This window comes from Ammodytes marinus, assembly GCF_949987685.1.
Source record: "Ammodytes marinus genome assembly, chromosome: 14".
NCBI classification, from domain to species: Eukaryota; Metazoa; Chordata; class Actinopteri; order Uranoscopiformes; family Ammodytidae; genus Ammodytes; species Ammodytes marinus.
Window position 1 is genome coordinate 28,747,293 of NC_137218.1, and position 16,663 is coordinate 28,763,955.

At 42.8% G+C, this 16,663-nt stretch overlaps 1 protein-coding gene across 1 annotated transcript in view; it reads right to left on the reverse strand.

The window, feature by feature from the left end:
• The window catches only part of cxadr (CXADR Ig-like cell adhesion molecule), a 44,436-nt gene that overhangs the window by 20,967 nt on the left and 6,806 nt on the right, over window positions 1-16,663 (reverse strand). The gene's annotated exons all lie outside the window — the stretch shown is intronic.

A 16,663-nucleotide genomic window follows, 5' to 3' on the forward strand; every position in this document is an offset into this window, starting at 1 on the left:
TCGATTACTAAAAGCGTTGGCAACGAATTTGGTCATCGATTCGTTGAGTCGCGCGATTAATAAGTCACTTGCAGGCGCGGCACTGTTTACATCCAGCACGCCCACAGCGAGCCTTCCGCATGTGAAGGCTCGCTTCACGTGCGGGAAAGCTATAGTGTGAACGGCCACAGCTTGTATTTTGGTCATATCTAACCCTGGACTGCAGGCCTATATAAAAGTGTTGTAGCTTTGCTTTCTTTGGGTTAAAAAAAACTCCTTCAACTCAGTATTCGTCTAGTCCAAAAAAACTGTCAGCTGCTGCTGCTGCAGACGGTGTGCAGACGTGCTCGGAGAGTCGGCATCGGCGCATCAACAGTCATTCAAAGCAGCGGCAGTAATCACACAACCGAACGGTGTAGAAAGTCCCGTCAGTTAAAAATAGTGATCCAGATTTTAAATCCATGTTAAAATCGGAAGGATATAGAGCTAGTTAGCTTAAAAAAAGTAGCAAACATGTCAACTGTGATGTGTTCAGGCCGGCTCAGTAATATGATTGATGTGTTCAAATGCAACACAAAAAAAAAAAATTGAGATTTTGGCGAAACTTGTTTTCCCAACAATATAAAATAGATAGTAAAGATGGAATTATGACCTGTTTAATGTCCTATCTTGAGCTATGATCATATCAGCAATTAAAGCAATAATACAAGTTCTATTTCAACAAAATAATAGAAAAGTATCAATTGTGATATCAATAAAGACTTGGATCGTTAAGGAGTCTTGAAAATGGTATCAATATCAATACAAATTAATGATCTCCTGTCATCTGAGAGAAATTAAGATGATTTAATTTTTTTAACCGTTAGTATTTACCGGTTAAAAATATTATCGGTTGACTGGTTTACCATGGACATCACTTATACTGTATAAATGTATATCATACATTGTATGTTTTTTTTTGTGTTATCCCAGTTAAGTTTATTATTAATTTTTTATCATTTAATATTACTTTTAATAGTTCCGGGACGTTGGAGCAATAACCTGGTGTTTTGACACTTCAGTCTGCACTGTGAATTTGAAGTAATGTTCAGTTTTTGAATAAAGATGCGGCATTTACAAATGTTTCTTTTTTTTAATCCGATTCATCGATTAATCGAAAAAATTATCGACCGATTAATCGATTATTGAAATAATCGTTAGTTGCAGCCCTAGTTTAAACCATCAAAAACCCAGTTCACCTGTGTGGGCTGTGTAGTTGTGGTTTGACAGTGCCGTAAGTTACTTGGACCCTCACTGAACGTGTCCCCCCCCCCCCCCCCCCGGAACCACAGTCAGTGGTGCTGGCTAATGAGCTATCCAGCTGCCCTTGATTGAGAAACAATGTTGAGATTGATTAAAAGGTCAGGGCCTTTGTCAAAACTAACCAGGATTTGGAAAATGTTATTTGGAACTGAAACATTTTAACAGTAACTGATGGAGGATTTCAACCAAGCCACCATCTTCACAAACAAGCCTGTTCACATGCTCCAACAGGAAGCTGAGCGTGTTAATCAGTAACCATCAACACAAGGCACCTACAGTGTGTGAACCATGGAGCCTGAAGTGATATTATACTGCGCTCAAAGTCTGCTACAGTGAGCGCTCCATATAATCATTGGCTTATAGGGTGAGCGTCAGTCTTTATTCAGAGTAATGGCAGCACAGCTAAAGTAACCTGGCCTTCTTCCTCAGAGGTAATAGAATGGGCGGATAAGGGACACCATCATTACAGAGCAAGGTAAACTATGACGGATAGACTGTTGGTAGATGCAGTCATGTGTGGACACCAGTAGGGATGCACCCATCCACTATTTTTTGTTCCGGTCCGATTCCGATATCCGGGGTTTTGGATAACGGCCGATACGATATATCATAATAATTGTACATTTCTCTGCTGGTGGGGATGTTATGTGTGAGGTTAGGAAGGCTTGAGCAACACAGACAATTTAAAAGAGCAACACATACACACAAATGCATAAAGGTTTATCTGAACAGCAACATCTTTTGAATTGCTTATTCCAATATAAATGTGTGCTATATCACAGTTATGGTCTGAGCATTTTAATTTCTTTCATATTTAAAATAATTTAGATTTCAATATATATATATATATATATATATATATATATATATATATATATATTTTTTTTTTTAAATCTTTTTCTAAATGGGAGTTGTCAGTCCGATGTCCGATACGTAGATTGCAGCCATATCGATATTGGATCGGCCCCATCCGTAGACACAGGATCCCCTTGAGCTCTGCATCTGCTGTTGTAAAAGGAATATGTCTGTGTGTGTTTTTAGTGGGGCAGCCAAACAGTGTGGGTGTGGGTGTGGGTGTGTGTGTGTGTGTGTGTGTGTGTGTGTGTGTGTGTGTGTGTGTGTGTGTGTGTGTGTGTGTGTGTGTGTGTGTGTGTGTGTGTGTGTGTGTAGTAGTGCGCCCTCCCTGCCTGTCCTCTCTCCAACACACCCATGATTGTGGAGTGCCAGTCCCCTAGGCCTCCCATTCTCTCCAGGCCTGCTGATTGTTACCCCCCACCCCCTCCACCTTTGTGGCTTAACAAAAGGGAGAGAATCCAGTCTCCTGGCAACCAATCCCTGGGAGAAGGTTGCCTTGGTGCTTAAGAGACGGCATGAGAGAGAGCGAGAGAGAGAGGAGAGAGAGAGCGGTTAAGTATGTAGTGGCAGAGGGGAGAGTTATGAAAAGGATTTTGAGCGCTTCCTAACCATTCATTCCAAAAAGCATTTGTGAAGGTAAAGTCGCCAAACTCCAGCCGTCATGGTGAAGCATTTCTCTAAGTTGGCATTTCTGTTAAGCAACTTCTTGCTTATTATGGGGTAAAATATGTCAATTCATCCATCGGTTGTAGGTCTTGTTGTGCAGCCTGGAGAGAATAGTTTTCTAGATGTAGATTTCTAAGAGCGGAACCAGAAGACCTGTGTTCTGTCAGAGGTCTTCTGGGCACACCAGATAAGCTGTGTGTTGTAATATAAGGAGTAGCTTCAGCTGACAGCCATAAACAGTGAAAGCAAGGGGACAGGTTGACAAGCTGACCTCACCTGACCCCCTGAGCGGGGGCCACAATGCTTCATAAGCCTCTTTCTCCAACCTTTGACCGGAAAGAGCAACCGTGGGAGGAAAGCCTGGAAAGCAAAGTCCAACCATCGGGAGATAAAGGCAGCAGGCTATTTCAGGCTCACAACACAACAACAGCTACAAGGACAAGATAGGTGAACCAAGTCACCTAGATTCAGTGCTGTTTGCCCCCTTTAAAAAGGTGGGTGTATTTTGAATGCAGTAACTTGCATTTGGGATGATGTATAAGCCCTTTAGGCAGTGAAAGCACCGATTTAATTTTTCAGTCAAATAACCAACATGCAGGTATAAACACACACACAGAAACACACGCACACGCCCCCTATCTCCTGAAAACAACAGTGGTAGCTGTAGAAGAGTTTGGCACAATATCCTAGATGAGCAATAATGGAGAGATGAACATAGCGAATCATTCCAGTGACATGACAGTCTGGGAGCTCTGGAATGAGCCCCTATGCCCATGCTGGAGAACATCTATTATTGTCTGCAGTGGAGGATAACTTCATAACAGAAAGAAAGGCCTGAATGCTGGCCCCAGTGTGTGGTGAGAGGCAGCCTGGCCGTGGAGGACTGTTCAACCATACTGATGGTGCGGCAACACAGAGAGCTGCCATCAATTCTCTGTGCCGATGACCTGAGGGCTGTTTTGACATAATTGAACATTAAATGATGAAGGGGTGACGGATGACAGGCACTTTACTGGATTGCCTGAGCATTTGACAGCTTTTAGTGGAGCCTACGGGGGATGTGGGCAATTCCGTTGCTGTGAATTTGTCCACAGTGAACATTGCTCCATGTATCCATATATCAACAACAGTGACAATAATTTGGAACTAATGACTTTACTTATGGATGGCCTGGCTTTAGCAATACTCATGGTGTTTATTCCAAACAATTATGTTTCCCTGCAGCAGTGATTAAAAAATGTGATCATACGTCATGTATCAAAAGTATAGATTTGTAATCCCACCATCAGCTTGTTCAGGACTGATGTCTGTAAACCCTTGAGAATTTTAAGAGAGGACAGTAAAGACAGATTCACACTGCTTTGTCCTTAATGCTCGGTTAATGAAAAAGGTAGTCTACCTCACAGACTTCATGGCCTTGGGATTTGTACTTCTTATTTATAGAATGCATTAGCATTTGACAAGGTGTAGGACATTGGATTTAAGCAGCTGCTGCTTGTATAACCTCTCTGCCAGCAGGAATTGTTCTAAGGCGCGACACAAAGCACTAGAAGCAACCCAGGCAGAGCAAACCTCCCCTCCTCCTGACATCCCCTACACTTGGAGTGGGCAAGTGTATCTAAAGAACCCCAAAGAGTCAGATAAGAACCCCCCCAGTCAGTGTCTCTGTGGACACACACACACACACACACACACACACACACACACACACACACACACACACACACACACACACACACACACACACACACACACACACACACACACACACACACACACACACACACACACACACACACACACACACACACACACACACACACACACACACACACACACACACAGTCCTTGTGAATTTGTTGAAGCCCAGGGAGTGTGTGGTGACAATATTGGAGCTGGCTGTGCTGGAGAGCTGATAGGCCAGACGCCAGTCCAAGAGGCAGCACAGAGATAGCACTGAAAACGCTCCCATGAGAAACAACAGCTAATGTGCCAGTAAAGTCATGTGAGGAGGAAATGAAAAGAGACAAAAGGCAGGAGCACACTATGAGCCGATTCAGAGATACCTGCTTAATGGAAATCCCCTGTCCGTATGAGGTGACACAACTATCACAAACAACACAGGAGTCATTACAAAATCATGTCCTCCTCACAGGGAAAGAAACTGTTCCCTGCAAGCCATTAGTCAGCATGTCAAATCAATTTGCATGAGAAGCTGTGCAAAACAGATATACGGCTCGCAATGCATAGCACATGTATTGGTGTGTTTTTGATGCATCTTAGTTTTAGATTTAGATGGAAAAGGTGCAGGGCTCTAGGGCTGGCCCGAATGCCATTTTTCAGGCTTCGAGTATTCGTTGGTTTTTCCGAGCGAATATTCGGATATTCGTTCCAGAAAAACACACCATCAAACCAACATTAATAATGCCAATGTACTCACTGAAACCGAGTGTGTGAGCCGAGACAGCAAGCTGTGTAGTTTGTTGATGCTTTAATAACTTTCGAACGGTAGTAAAGTCGGAGTTCCTTACTTTTTCCCCGTGGAGGCAAACAGCTGTTTTTCCGTTCCAAATCAGCTGTCCTTGTACTAATCACACACTTCGCACCCATAAGGAGCGGAGTGTGAGAGTAGCATTTTTTTAACCCGTCTTTCCCTGATGTTCTCTTTATTCTTCTTACTTTAAGGGGCGCAGCGCACGCTAGACGACTCTTCAGTGTATCCCTCCTGTCTCCCATGTTTGGTTACTGTCACTCTATGTCTCTTGGCGGGGTATAACTGTAAACAGATTATCGTTGTTCTGAAACATGTACAATGACAAAATAAATCATCTTGAATCTTGTCCTGCGCGCCATCGTAACCCACACAGGAGCTTATCAATTCATCCAGGAACGTGCATCTTTTCGGTGACTTATAAATCCATACAAAGATCCAATATTGATAGTCTTTTGTGTCCATATTATATCCATTATTGACTGCCTATTCCCATGATGCAAGCAAGTCACGGTTGATGATGGCTGAATAGCAGCGCTGAATGTAAACAAACAGCTGAGCTAAGCTAACGTTAGCATTACGTCAAGCATTACATTTCCTTCCGAAATCGCGCTAATGTTGTGGTAGCCTATAGAATTAATAGGAACACAATCTATTCTTCCTCCATCTCTCTCTCTTAGTATCTTAGTACCTTGGTGCCGCTTTTAGTTTGCCTCACTCTGGTAACATCACGCAGCCTACTACAGCTGATATCACCGGTTGCACTTTGAAAGGGCAGCGGCCAACTAGGTCAAAGTTCAAATAATTCGATAATATATTTTACAATTGTTTTATAACTTGTACATCTAAATATTATTTGCTGACAAAATATACTGCAGTTTGAGCTACCTTTGCAAAGAAAATTTGAAAAAAATAAATTTGAAAAAAAATAAAAAATAAAACTAATATCCCGAACACTGAATTGAGCTCCGAATGCTAATTTAACAAACGAATACTCGGATATTCGAATAATTCGGGCCAGCCCTACAGGGCTCCAGACTAAACATTTTTACTAGGAGCAAGCAGAAAATGTAGGGGCACACCTTAAATAGTCCTGCAACACATCTATTCAAATGTTTCCCAATTTGAACTATATTAGGCCTACTGATATTGTATTGTCAGCATGTTTTGGAACACACTGACAACAGATGATACAGTTCATTGTGTTTTAGATTTTGCAACGCCATGTGAAATCCTTCAGACATTCCTTTAGGAAAAGGAATTTTGACCCATTTTCACCACAACCCCTTCTACACCTGAGCCCTGTGATTTTTCCTTCTCTATCTCTGCCATCTCTGCTGAATCCTCTATAAAGGAAAATAGTTATTGGCCCAAAATTAACTAGTAGTAGCTAGATGACATAATCAACTAATTTGCATAATGTGCAATTCTGAAAGAGGCTAAATAAATAGAAAATGCTGACCAGGTAGTAGGCCTATACAAATTACCTAGGCCTCTTACAAACTAACTTTAAAAACTTTGTTAGTTGCCATAACTACAAGGTTAGCTTTTTATATATATAGATAAGCAGTCACCAATTGAATGTGGACCTACAAAACTATTTACGTGTTTACAAACGTCACCTGGCAGCTCTTGCTCAGAGCGACACGGTGTTGTCTGTCTGCTGCAGGTAGCAGGGGGCTGTTATCAGACACACAAACCATGTGAGCGAGGGCTGTCAGCGGTGAGGAGGAGACAGCAGCCGTTGCTAGTACTCGGCTCTGGTGAGCGCGGTATTAAAAAAAAGTTGCAAGCTGTGTCTGTGGTCTTTCACTAGCCTTAGCGCTATGGCGTAAAGTCGACAAATATAGCGGAAAAAGTCGCCAGTTGGCAACATGTTAACGAGGTGACGACAACGGGACACTGAGATGAGAGTAGGTCACGTGATCCGCGCTGTTGATCGTTTCACTGATCAGTCGCGGACTGCTCCCTCTCTCTCAAACACAAAGCACTAATAATGGATGTAGGCTATTAATACTAAGGAAAAAATATGTCGGTGAATTTCCCGGTCGTGCACATGCCCCTAGTTGAAAAAAGTACTCGCACTGTCTCAAAAAAGACAGCAGGCAGGTGTTCGCTGGCTCTTCATACATCTAATAGAAACCATAGACTGTCTCTTTATGTTGGGTATTACTACTACTTTACTCTGACTCTTTATGTACACTACAAAACAAATGAAGATTGGGTAATGCTGATGAGAAAGGCATGAATGTGTGTTGAAAGCTTTTAGCAGTTCACTGAACCAAATTAAATGAAAGCCAAATGTGTGAGTGGGGTGCAGTGATAGGGCGTCTCTCAGCCATGCCACTGCCTATCCGATCCCCCCCCCCCCCTTCCCCCAAAACAAATAAAGTGTGTGCTAGAGAGCAGGCCCCTGTTGGGCCCCAGCCCCAGCCTTTGTCTGGGCCCCAGGGCACAATGCCAACTGTGATCAGGACGCAGCACCGCTGATCAAACACTGACACACAAGTGCAGCTACTTTATTCACACTGCTGATGATGGACTCTCACAGTGGTGTTAACTGTGGGTAAGGATGTGTTGAGAGTTGATACAGGTAAAATGGCTTCTCACACATGCAGGTATAGAGAAGCAAACAAGGTTTTCTCACGACTGTGCATAATCATGTCAGAGAGGTGAACAGTTGTCAGCTTAAAGCAATAGAGCGTGGATATCAAGAGAACATTTCCCTTGAAACACAGGGGATTAGAGGTCCTCTCAGGAGCTACTAACAAGCAGCTTTCTATTAAACATTGGCAGTGATTTTTTACAAAAAGCTCAGACATTCTTTGGGAGGGGAAACAAATTCACATTTCTGGAATTTCCAGAGGTCAACAAATGTGCTCAGTCTATGTTGGGCTGAATGTTTTAAATAAATGGGGGCTGTGAGAATGAATAGGATAGTTTAGCTCAGCGGTAAAAACCTACTTCCTCATACCATCTGAAACAAATCACCAACAACTGTGGCATGTTGGTTCAGTCCACAGAGGACAGAGGTGGTAAAGTTAACCCCTATTGAGAGGTAAAATGGTATGGCCCACTGCCAAACCACTAAAAGGAGAGGTGAGTATAAAATATCAGGAATTCTAACACAAATGCCTCCCAAGGAATTCCTGGGATCCTCCCTTGATAACGATTTGAAATATGCTGCAGTTGAAGTCTGACCACTATCGGAAATATCTAAATCATCGTCTGATGTTAACAGAAATGCACTGACACATTTCCCTTGAATATGACTGTGCTTGCTTGTTGAAATGTCTATGTAGTGATTCAGTTCAGTTACCAATTATTTCCTCATGTTTTCCTGCAGATTGAGTTATAACCTCTGCCTATGGTGTACGTATAGAGAGTTACACAGTAGCCCATGTTCCATGCAGTGCAGAGACATGTCCGGCTGTCAGCTAGATTGCTGGGAGGCAGTCAATGAGCCTGCCTTGCTCACACTGTTTCCTCTAGGTTTTGCTCTAAAATTAGGTCCCCTGCCTGAAGGACATTGTATGATGGGGACAGAAAATACAGTGTTACCACAGTATACCGTCAACAGCTCAAAAAGGACCAACACAGCCTATGTCAATGAAAAGATATCTGGTTGCTGCTGAAAGCTCCCACAGGACTCGGGATGGAACATCAATTCCTTTTCAAATGCATTTTAACATCCATTGTGTGTAAACCCTGCCCTCCTGTCCAAAGCCCTGCGAGCAGGCAGAATGAGGTCTTTGTGAAAGTGTATCAACACAGACAGTCCCTTCCTGTCCTCTGTGTGGGGGAGACATCAAGATAAGAGCGCTGCATAAAGATAACAAGATGGATCATCCTTTGTCTCTGTGCACAGCCAGTGGACCAGGGCCGGATGATTCAAGGCTGCAGTCTCTGGGCTTCTTGAAGGCAGGTGTAGTAAACTCAGCTGAGTGTTGAGCCCTGCAGGAAGCTGCAGGTGAACACTGTCACTTGTTGTTACAGCTTCACCAAGCCGCCGGGCGTATTCCTGCCTCCAGCCCTCCACATGACGACAACGCTCCACACAACCACTACACATTAAATGACACGATGAGATTGGGAAAGTTAAAAATAACTCCACTGCACTAGTTTAGCATTCTTGCACAAAGAAACAATCCTACACTCTCAGTCATGACATAGCATGACAGATTGTATTCCCTATGTTAAGATGTTCTTTAACTGTGCATGATATGATATGAGGGGAGAGGAGAGCGTAGATAAATGCAGTAAGACCATTAAAGATGCAGAGCTCACATTCAAAGAGGATTGGATAGTGTAGGAGTTAGGTAGTGAGTGAATGCTTTGTTATTTTGACCCTGATAGTCTACGTGGGCTAATTAGATCCATCTCCACAAGCCAAGAATCTGTAAAAACCTTAGAGAGCAGTAGTGCAGGCTGGACACCAACTATAGAACACATTAATCCCACTACATCAACATATATGTTACTCCCACATTAAACCGGACTTCAGAGCATGAAATTGCTTTTGAATGGAAGAGCAGCAGCTGTGTTATTTTCTAATACACAGCAAGGTAAAGCTGATGGTAATTAAAAAAATAAATGTTGTAGGCCTACACTAGCATGCCGTTTTCAAAATAACTTAAGTTGAAATAATAAATACAATCTGTTTTCCCCTTGAAAATGTACTTAATGCATTTCTCCAAAGGTCAAAGACAGTAAGAGTGTGGCACTCCTGTAAACTTACTGAAAGGTGCCTGGGCCATCACTCTCATGCATTCATCAGACTTTTCTCTGCGCTGTCTCAGGTTCATACATATGTGTTGCCACGGTGATGTCATAATCTTTTACTTTCAAAGTTTCTGACATGACTTCTTTCTTTTGGACGTCCCTGTAGCTGAATCCTAAATATCCCCATAGAGCAACTCTGCGCCTGCTCCTTTACTCTCCCGCCTGCGTGCTGTATAGTCATGCACAAGCGCAGAGCCACACACACACACACACACACACACACACACACACACACACACAGAGCAGCTGATGGACAGAGGAAGAAAGCTAAACAATTGCGCACATCTATTTACAGCTAATGTTGCATTCTTGACAATTTAGGTTTAAATTAGTGCTGTCATGTTATGTAAATGGAATAAGAGAAAGGCCCTTCCAAAACATGAAATACAGTTATTAATTGAATTTACAGAAAATATGCTATATCGTCAAATGTTCCTATTAACTCTATACCACAACATTAGCGCGATTTTGGAAGGAAAGGTAATGTTTGGCGTAATGCTAACATTAGCTTAGCTCAGCTGTTTGTTTACATTCAGCGCTGCTATTCAGCCATCATCAACCGTGACTTGCTTGCATCATGGGAATAGGCGGTCAATAGGATATAATATGGACACAAAAGACTATCAATATTGGATCTTTGTATGGATTTATAAAATCGGCGAAAATATGCATGTTCCTGGATGAATTGAAAAGCTCCTGTACGGGTTACGATGGCGCAAAGGACAGCTGATTTGGAACGGAAAAACAGCTGTTTGCCTCCACGGGGAAAAAGTAAGGAACTCTGACTTTATTACCGTTAGAAAGTTATTAAAGCATCAACAAACTACACAGCTTGCTGTCTTGGCTCACACACTCGGTTTCAGTGAGTACACTGGGATTATTAATAATGGTTTTGATGGCGTGGTTTTTTAGAACGAGTATTCGAATACTCGCTCGGAAAATCCAACGAGTATTCGATGCCTGTAAAATGGTATTCGGGTCAGCCCTACCTGAAACTGACCATTTGAACAATATCTTTGATTTTCTTTCAAAAAGATGTGGCAAAGAGTCAAATATTGGCACTCGGTAGACCTGAATCCTTCAGATTGTGGAAGGACATCTGGCTGTTGAGTGTTGTAGGAAAGTGCTTTTACCTGAAAGCTGCCATACCAGCCAAATCCCTGATGGCTCTACTGACATCTAAAAAGGTCTGAGGCCTGAGTAGTCAGAATCAGGCTGACAGGTACGTTATCTTAGGCACAGCACAATGACAACACCCTATATCTTTGGATCTTGTGCATTGATAACAGATTTCATGCTACTAAGGATTGGAAAAATGTTGGTGATGTTCTAGGGAGTCAACGTTCCCCCCCCCCCCCCCCCCCCAACACATCTCACAGGATCTCGTATTCATATATGTTCAAATTTGATCCAGGTCAAGGTTACCCAGCAAATGTTTCACACACTTTATCTTACGTGTCTCAACTACATCTACATCTACATATATCTTCTTGACAAGGTCTTATGATCTCATGAGATGTTACAGTACTACCCCAAGTGTTATGGGCTTATTAGTATTAGAGTTAGAGCCAAGAAACTTTCCAGTTGATAAGAGGCCGTTTGACATTGTGTGCAGTTACAGGTTCTTTCTTTATGAGTCCACAGGGCATTTATCTAAACCTCTAGCTGTATCATGGCTTTACAGCTCTAGCCATCACTCATAAACCCTCCTCTGACTGTTGTTGCCATACATTTGCTGTCATAGAGGGACCCAATTCAGAGCTGATGTTCTCCTACAACTTGTCAAGAGTTGGCTGCTGTGGGTGGCAGGGTGACTGGGAAGGACTGGGATATGGCGAGGGGGTTAACTCTTCTCCTTCAAATGATGGAGTGCGTCTATGAATTATACATGTCCTCCATTAAGACACTTAACAGCTGCTTCATCCGGAACTTACCAGCAACAACTGCAGCCTGGTAGCCCCTGTGAGCCTGCTTATTAATACAGTTGTGATTAAGGTTGGGCCATAATGTGCTTTCTGACCATCATAAAGCAGCCAGAGTCACAGAGCTATTTTCACTTCAATCTAATCTCTGTGGAGGGAGGATGGGCCAGCTGCCCATTTCCCCACATGGCGGCGAGATGCACTACAGTAATTAAATGCGTGTTGTGGCTTGCTGACCTTGCTGTGGTTCTGCACTGAGCTTTTACTAGACCCAATTGTAGCAGATGTCCTGCTCATCATACCTATACAGCCGACAGAGACCCAGGAGTCAGAACTGCAGAGGCACGAGGAACAGAAAAAGGCTATTTGAATGAGTGCTAATGGCGGAGAGGCAGGTGGCAGGCACCTGGTTCTAAAACCATGGTAGCTAACATCTCAATGACGGGAAGATCTGTCCAAAGTCATACACTACAAAAAACATATGCACTCCAGTCGTGTTAACATAAAAGTAACACGATGGCTGACTTTTTTTGGTTTGTCAGACTCATTAGTTTGAAAATGTGAACACTAAATTAGCAGTTTTTATAAATCAAGGGTCACGTTAATATGACTATTAAAAGGATTCATTTTTACCATAGGAGGGCTCATTTTCGCTGTTACTGCAATGACCATATGATTCACTTAATCTATTCTCATTCAATGCTCAAACTAAGTATATCCTGACTCCTTGCGTTTAAATTTCCATTGGAGATTAGGGACATTTTGCAGAAACGCTAGCGCTACCACATACAGAAGCTTTCCTCTCCTCATATCTTTCAACATTTCAGCATCTGATAAAATCCATCACTAAACGTAGTCACTTCTGTAAAAAACCTGAGGTTTCATTTATGCAATAAAAAAAGGATTTAGTAACAGTTGCAGAGCCAGTCTGGGTTAAAAACCTACATTCAACCTCTTTACAGATTCCACATTCTAAAGGATTTGCATTGCAGTCTTTGGCTTCAGTTTAGCAGCTTGATTAGGGAACACATGTAACAAAATGAGTTTGAGGATGGTCTTGGTGTTATTGTGTGTAGCTCATGTAAAATGATGATTACTAAGACCAAGACAGGCAAAGGCTGACTTGAATGTTCACACAACAGGGAGTCAAATTGAGAAGGAGGCTTTCCCTTTGTGCCTTTTTCACCATACCCGCACACAGTCCACATTCGGTTTTCCAATGAGATAGAGGTGCTAAAAATGGCTCCTTCAACAGCTGCTTTTCCCCCCTCCTCCCAATGTTCACCCCACCGTCTGGCTTCTGTCCTTTATTTTCTGAGCCATTTTATTTCTCAAGATTACAGACACAATTAACTCTAATGTTCTTAGCGATGACAGTGGGGACTTACTGCTGGAGCACAAATTATAATCATCTTCCCACAACTCTGCTGTGTGTTAGACAACGCTTGGACATAGCTGCTGATAATGTGACATCCACAATACAATATGCTTACCTCCAAAATGATTTGTTCATTGGAAGTCAGAACAAAGGATTTGCTATCAAAATAAATTCTCAGGTCTGTTTTACACGATGAAACCTAAACTAAGGAAAATGGAACCGGTGTCAACATGTGTAGAGCAGAGCTGACTGATTAAAACATGGCGCCAACCAATTCATTTCTATGAAAGCTGCTCATTGGCACAGGGCACCATTACCCTTGGTGTAGCACGCCGCTAAACCTTTGATGACGTGTACCTGAGCCCTGCAGTGCCGTTAGCTGAGCTGTACATGGCGGAGCGTGAAGGCAGCTTAAAGAGCATCTATAATGCTTTTTCCTCTTTTCTGACCTATAAATGTTGTTGTTTTATAGTCATGTTAAACGATACCAAAGTGTCAAATAAAGACTAGTGCATTTTAGACATATTCCCTGCTTACTGTCTGGGGTGGCTGTGCACAGTCTCAAAACTCTGTTGCCGTTCGCGGCGCTCTAGCGCCTTATATCCTGGATTGCGTGACGTGAACAAACCAGATTTCCATGTATCGTAATGCCGCTACACGCTCAGGCCCGTCTCTGTCCCGCCCTCCCCTGTCTGCTCAAATCTGCCCACACTGCACTGCAGTCCGCTCAGTGTAACGTGAAGCTAGGGGGCGGTGCCTGTTGCCATCCGGTTACTATGAGGGAACCTGGCCAATCAGAGCAGACCCGGTCTGCCAGGTTCCAGGCAGAGGGCAGACGGTGGTCTTAAGGTGCGAACACACTACACGCGTTACCCGCGTATGCTTTACGTGCGTAACGCAGCTAAAATGTTGCTTGATCATTTTGTGTCAAAAATGGTTATACGCGCGTAACGTGCCTAGTCTCCCTCCCGATATTGTATTTCCCCTAATCAACCATGGCTGTGATCAGACCCGACCCGACACAACAGCGTGCATGTCCGCACAAAAACAACAACAACACGGCCAACAACTGTGCCAAAAGACAAACTGAACAGCACAAATAGCCTAGCATTAAAACAGCATTGCATATTCACGGCAGCTACATAACAAACACAGTTACAGCAGCTTCGGTGCACGGCGGCACAACATAAAGGCAAGTAGCCAACATTACCCTACCTGGCTGTGACAGGGGACCGTGGCTGGCGTAGATCAACACTGGTGCTTCGCTGTACTTGTTGTGAAAGTTCCCCGGACATAGCCGTCATGTTTGGGTTCATAATATGAGGTGCTAGCCGCCCGCACACAACCGGGTGAGTTAACTAATGCTATACGGCGCTAACTTGGTTTATCGGCTAAAGCACAGCCGCACATATTCGCTGAATTAACCAGGAAGTCCATTCTCCTGGTTTACTCTCCCAACGTCTTCTATTCCCGAGCTGTAGTGTGTTTGTGACAAAATGTAAACCACATTAATTAGATACTAATTTATGTCTTTCATAGTTCCAAGTAGCTTCTCCTACTGCATGTCAGAAGTTTACTGAAATCCAGAATAATTTTCTCCAAGTAACTGCACACTTTGTTACCAAATCTCCTTCACTGTGTCCTTCTATGCCTATCTACAGAAACATTGTGGTGATGTTGACTTGAGCTATGAGATCCATTCTTCCTCATTAGGAGCAGAAGGCGTAGTGGGTGCTGCAGAGCTGGCTAAGTGATGAATGTGCTTTGGGGCCGTTTACGGCCCTCACACTGATGATGACCATGGACCTAAAGGCGAAGACACACCGGCCCGATAATCGGGCGCAGGGCTCCAGACTAACTTTTTTCATTGGGTGCACCGGTGCGCCTAACTTTTTCATCTAGGTGCACCAGCATATATTTTGGGTGCACCAAATTAGTGCTGCATGAATTGGAGAAATGCGATTATAGTGGCCAATATTGCGATTTGCGACGCAATATAATAAATGGTAGGCTATTATGATTCTACTTTCTTGGTTTTCAAGGAAGATTTGAGAATATTGACAGCTTCGATACCTGATCTCAATTTAAAACAAGCACATATTAAGAATCAGTGAAAATATAAAAAATAAAGCTTCTACTAGGCCTATACTGTTTTCAAAATAATAAAAATTATAGTTAAAAAATGTAATAAAAAAAAAAATACTTCCCCATTAAAATAAATGCATTCCTCCAAAGACAATAGTCTCTATAAGCATAATCGAGTCTCCTTATCGATCCGGGTCTTTATCGATACCACTATCCATACTTTTCTATTATTTTGTTGAAAGATAACTGGTATTATTGCTTTAATTGCCCATAAGATGATCAGAGCTCAAGATAGGATGTTAAACAGGTCATAATTCCATAGTTAGGCTACTATCTATTTTATATTGCTGAAAAAACAAGTTTTTCACCAAAACTGTATTATTAAAATTTCTCTCCAAAAACCAAAAATCTTTTTTTTTTGTTACATTTGAACACACCATGATGACCTTTTATTTACCTTTGCCTAAAATCTATATTACCGAGGTGACCTGAACACAACACATTTGACACCGTTAGCAACTTTTTTTTAAGCTAACTAGCTCTATATCACATGCTATATCCTGCTGATTTTAACATGGATTTGAAAACTGGATAACTATTTTTAACTGACAGGACTTTCTACACCGTCCGGTTGTATGATAACTACCGCTGCTTTGAATGACTGTTGATGCGCACGGTGCCGACTCTCCGAGCCCGTCTGCAGCAGCAGCTGTGCGCATTTTTTTTATTTTTTTGGACTACAGGTAGACGGATACTGAGTTGAAGGAGTTTTTTTTTCAACCCAAAGACAGTTCATGGTAGGCAACTCTTTTATATGCCTTTGTTTTCCGTCACAGTTCAGCGTGGATGCTGCTGCGCGTCGGCGTCCATGTTTGTTTGTTTACTCTGCTGTCGACTCGGCAACCGTCTTGCACGCCGTGTAGGTGCGCGCGCAGATACACACACACACACACACACACACACACACACACACACACACACACACACACACACACACACACACACACACACACACACACACACACACACACACACACACACACACACACACACACACACACACACACACACACACACACACACACACACACACACACACACACACACACACACACACACACACACACACACACACTGTCAGAGGGGCGCTACCAAAAAGACGAGAGCAGCAGTTGGAACGTATAGACACACGCGCGCACATTT